At 50.0% G+C, this 5407-nt stretch overlaps 1 protein-coding gene across 4 annotated transcripts in view; it reads left to right on the top strand.

The window, feature by feature from the left end:
- Window positions 1-2326: 2326 nt before the first annotated feature.
- TMEM184B (transmembrane protein 184B) overlaps window positions 2327-5407 on the top strand; it is a 66094-nt gene continuing 63013 nt past the window's right edge. For 2 of the 4 annotated variants that reach the window (XM_069736969.1, XM_069736966.1), the window contains exons 1-2: window positions 2327-2557; window positions 4036-4185. The gene's annotated coding sequence lies outside the window, so the exon portion shown is untranslated. The remainder of the gene's footprint in view (window positions 2558-4035; window positions 4186-5407) is intronic. The other 2 variants (XM_069736970.1, XM_069736968.1) reach the window with 2 other exon arrangements.

Raw genomic sequence — 5407 nt, 5'->3', positions numbered from 1 at the left:
CCAAAATGGTGTCAGTTGTGGGGGGTTTCAATGTTTAGGCACATTAGGTGCTCCCCAACGCAACATGGCGTCCCATTTGGGGTACAATTTCTTCTGGTAACCTTGGGAAAATAAAAAATTGGGGGCGAAAAGTTCATTTTTGTGAAAAAATATTATTTTTTATTTTTACGGCTCTACATTATAAACTTCTGTGAAGCACTTGGTGGGTCAAAGTGCTCAACACACATCTAGATAAGTTCCTTAGGGGGTTTACTTTCCAAAATGGTGTCACTTGTGGGGATTTCAATGTTTAGGCACATCAGGGGCTCTCCAAACGCAACATGGAGTCCCATCTCAATTCCAGCCAATTTTGCGTTGAAAACTCAAATGGCGCTCCTTCGCTTCCGAGCTCTCCCATCCGCCCAAACAGTGGTTTACCCCCACATATGGGGTATCGGCGTACTCAGGACAAATTGCACAACAACATTTGGGGTTCATTTTCTCCTGTTACCCTTGGTAAAACAAATTGGAGCTGAAATAAATTTTTTGTGAAAAAAAGTTAAATGTTCATTTTTATTTAAACATTCAAAAAATTCCTGTGAAGCACCTGAAGGGTTAATAAACTTCTTGAATGTGGTTTTGAGCACCTTTAGGGGTGCAGTTTTTAGAATGGTGTCACACTTGGGTATTTTCTATCATATAGACCCCTCAAAAGGACTTCAAATGTGATGTGGTCCCTAAAAAAAAAAATGATGGTGTAAAAATGAGAAATCGCTGGTCAACTTTTAACTCTTATAACTCCCTAACAAAAAAAAATTGTTTCCAAAATTGTGCTGATGTAAAGTAGACATGTGGGAAATGTTATTTATTAAGTATTTTGTGTGACATATCTCTGTGGTTTAAGGGCATAAAAATTCAAAGTTGGAAAATTATGAAATTTTCAAAATTTTCAGTTTTTTTTTTTCACAAATAAACGCAGGTAATATCAAAGAAATTTTACCACTATCGTGAAGTACAATATGTCACGAGAAAACAATGTCAGAATCACCGGGATCCATTGAAGCGTTCCAGAGTTATAACCTCATAGAGGGACAGTGGTCAGAATTGTAAAAATTGGCCCGGTCATTAACGTGCAAACCACCCTCGGGGCCTAAGGGGTTAAACCTATAAAAAAACAGAAAAGAAAAAATTGACGAATAAGGCTTTCACACTAGCATCGGGCTCGGTCCGTCGCAGTGCGTCAGGCCGAGGTTCCGACGCTAGCAGTGAATGCGCCGCACAACGGAGGCAGCAGATGCATTTTTCCTGCGCATCCGCTGCCCCATTGTGAGGTGTGGGGAGATGGGGGCGGAGTTCCGGCCACGCATGCGCGGTCGGAAAAAGCGGACCGTCGGCAGCAAAAAACGTTACATGTAACGTTTTTTGCTCCCGGCGGACCGCCACAACACGGCGTAACCGTTGCACGACGGTTGCGACGTGTGTCAATGCGTCGCTAATGTTAGTCTATGGGGCAAAAACGCATCCTGCAGACAACTTTGCAGGATGCGTTTTTTCCCCTAAACGACACATTGCGACGTATTGAAAAAAACGCCAGTGTGAAAGTAGCCTAAGAAACCAAGTTCAGCCTGGTAAGTTCAGGTGCCTGGAGGAGTCGGGGCGATGGTGGGTTAGGAGCCTCTCACGTGTGGTCAGGCTGACTACAGACCGGCTGTGTTCACACGTTCCGGTTTTTTCACGGTTTTTCCCGATAAAAACGCTATAAAACCGCAAAAAAAAACGCATACAATAAGCATCCCATCATTTAGAATGAATTCTGCATGTTTTGTGCACATGATGCGTTTTTTTCCGCAAAAAAAAAACGCATCAGGCACAAAATCCGGACATGCTCTATCTTTTTGCGGTTTTTTTGCGGATTTCCCACTCCAAAATGCATTGGGAAGTGTCCGGAAAAAAACCGCGGCAAAAACGCGTCAAAACCGCGGCAAAAACGCACGCGGTTTTCTTGCGGATTTCATGCAGAAAATGTCCGGAATTCTCAGGAATTTTCTGCATGAATTCCTGAACGTGTGCACATAGCCGAAATGCCGCGGTCAGGTGCACGGCGTCAGTCACTGTCATTACTAATACAACAGCTGTAGCAACCAATCACAACACAGCTTTCTTGATTCTTGGTAATATAGAATGAGAGCTGAGCTGGCATTGGTCGCTATGGGCAACAAGTAACTGTCATAGTCACGGGCACGGCACACAGGCACAGCAACGTGCACATCCCTTTAAATAGAAACTGACGTCACACACTGCCGCGCCCACCAGTGCGGATGGGCGGAGACTGCAGGGAAGCGATGACGTCGGCACTTCTCCGTCTTCCCCTGACGTCGCCGTGTACAGTACACAGAGCCAGGCAGGCACGGGCTGTGGGATGCCAGCTTGCGGCGCATGCGCGGAATAGCGGATCTGGAGCCGCACTTCACAGTCACACAGCTGCCTGACTGCTGTCCGCGGTGTGTGCGGCCGGGCGGTACCGCAGTGCGATTACTGCTGACGGTGAGGACTCGCAGGATCTGTAGTGCGGGCTCAGGTGAGGAGCGCTGCGGGGGACGGCGCCTGATTGGCTGCTCCGTGCATGCGACCTGTTGGCGCTTGTATTTGGGGTCTGGAGGAGCCGGGTGCCCCTGATACTGCGCTGTGATTGGCTGGCGCTGTGCGGGGGGCCTAATACGGGGTCACACCCCTCCACCTCACCTGGCAGGAGGAGCTGAGCTGCCACAACAGTGAGGAGCCCCCTGGGGAATGATGTCATATGGTGGGCACCACACAGGGGGCTTGCTGGCACTGTGGGCACCGCACAGGGGGCTTGCTGACGCTGTGGGCACCGCACAGGGGGCTTGCTGGCACTGTGGGCACTACACAGGGGGCTTGCTGGCACTGTGGGCACTACACAGGGGGCTTGCTGACGCTGTGGGCACCGCTCCGGGGGCTTGCTGGCGCTGTGGGCACCGCTCCGGGGGCTTGCTGGCGCTGTGGGCACCGCTCCGGGGGCTTCCAGGCACTGTGGGCACCGCTCCGGGGGCTTGCTAGCGCTGTGGGCACCGTACAGGGGGGATTGCTGGCGCTGTGGGCACCACTCCGGGGGCTTGCTGGCGCTGTGGGCACCCCACCAGGGGCTCACTGACCGTACACATCATCCTGGATTTTCCTGCCCTCACCCCCCACAAGCAGACATATCTAATGTCCAGGTTCTCCTGCCCTGTAACCCACCATCCACTTCCTTTCTACAGTGATTTATCTGCATTCGACCAGCACTACAGGTGCTGGAACTGCCATCTTGCTTCCCAGTGTGCATTGCGCCTGTCATTTTCCTGTGCACTGAAAGCAGGTTGGAAGGGAGCCCCCTAGTGGCTGCTGTTTTGGAGGGATTTTTCTGGTGTAAGACATAATGTTAGGATAAACAATCTGTAGATCACTTGATGAAGTTGGCCATAGTCGCAGGGACTCCCTGGGTTTTATTCAGGCTGCCATGATGCGTCGTCCTGGCTGCAGATCTGATGGACGGCAGCGTGGGTAACACGGACCCAAATCTCTGTAAATCTCTGCAGACGGCGCCCCATCCTGGGAAGCTGCCGGCGCTGTGGATGGAGCTGAACCGCTGCGCGCCCCTTTCATAGATTTGCAATTCATTTCCTAAAATTACAGAATATATAAAGGATGGTCCGACACCGAAAAATGATTTTTTGTTGTTAATGTAGGGATGTATCGGTCCTATAGTCACCCGGCCGCAGAGGCCTGTGATTGGCTGCAGTAGTCAAGGGACTGGATGGGACGTCATCCAAGGCATATCTGATAGCGTCCTCTTCCTGACCGCTGCAGCCAGTCGCAGACCTCGAGGATCACCAGACTGAAGGAGAGGATGTCACTGCTTAGAGATCACCAGAGTGGCCTGCAGTGGAGCGGGACGGGACATGGTTGATCTTTTTTTTTTTTTTAAAGCTTTATTTTGTATTATTATTATTATTTTTTTAGCTGTAACTTTCTTTGTTTCTATTTTCCTCTTCTTAGGCATCCAGGGCAGCTTCCTGCAGCGAGGGGCATACTTTACCCCAGTGATGGGGCCCTGATGTACTTAGGGCACAGAAGCCGCTCTCGGCAGGCTGACTGATGCTTTTCTTGCCTTCTTTGTGGGAAGTGACTGAGCAGCCAGCATTACAGGTAGGTTCCTGCAGGGCCGGTCCTTGGCTCCCGGTGCATTCACCAGGTCACGTTGTTATTTCATTCATTCCCCGTTGATCATTATTGGCATGGCAGCGGGTTCTGCTTTGTCTACGTCCCTGGTTCCAGTGCGGCTCACGATCTAAGTGCTCAAACCTCAGTGCTTTCCTATGAGATGGACCCGTCGGCATGGTTCTGTGGTCTTCTGGATCAGTTGCCCCCTGTTCTCACAGACCCAGACAGATACTTGTAGGACGGTGCGTTGTGTATTTACTTCCCATAGCGTTAGTGTCCCACACGCTGTATTTTATCATGGCACGGACAGCAGGAAGGACCTGACCTTGGGGGCTATAAAGGGCCAGTTGTGGCTCCAAGCTCTCTGGTGATCAGAGGTGGCCACCTCCACCCTCTTCACTCCGCAGTGTTCGAAGAATACTAATCTCCTGACCCTGTGGATCTTAAAGGCCGTCATACACATTAGACGGCCAATTGTTTGGCCAACCGCCATCTCGGATGGATCTCCAAAACATAGTGACGCTCGTTTAGTCAACACTCCTGTATTCTCCACAAGAGGACCTGTCGCCAGATGTGTCCGAAATCAGACACGCCAGATCAGTATTTCCCCCACACATTAGACTGTTTCCTATATGGGGGGCTTAACTTTAAAATCATTGGGGGAGCATTAGGAGAAAAAATACCTTGAAGATCGGCAGGTCTATGGGATTGAGACCAGATGTTCTGTTGAGCTTGTGCCCACCCGTGCAGTAGAGCAGGGCTGCGCGGACGTCATGGCTTGAGTCTTCAGTGGGGTAAGACCACCCCTTATCTATATAGCACAAGTGAGGAAACAGAAATCGTTAATGCGTGTTCCGAAGCATTTATCTCCCACCCCACTGGACAGTTAGATGAGTGGGGGTCCCACCAGCACAAGCCGTTACCCATGGGTGCAAGATGGTTGAGCATGCATATGGTACTGGCACTGATGGAAAAAGGGGAGCACTATCCTAGTGGAGAAATATTGCCAAGGCTGCAGAAGTATTCACACCCTGGACCTAGATGCCAGGCATAGAAAAATGATGAAGCAAAAGTGTGCCTGGTCTAAAATGGTTTTATTCGTGTCTTTAGGTTATTGCACGCTAATATCTTCTCTCTCTCTCTGTCTTTAGGTTATTGCACGCTAATATCTCTCTCTCTCTCTCTCTCTCTCTCTCTCTCTCTCCTC

This window comes from Ranitomeya imitator, chromosome 8 (genome assembly GCF_032444005.1).
Source record: "Ranitomeya imitator isolate aRanImi1 chromosome 8, aRanImi1.pri, whole genome shotgun sequence".
NCBI classification, from domain to species: domain Eukaryota; kingdom Metazoa; phylum Chordata; class Amphibia; order Anura; family Dendrobatidae; genus Ranitomeya; species Ranitomeya imitator.
Note: the sequence above shows the minus strand (reverse complement) of the source record. Positions and strands in the feature narration are given on the sequence as shown.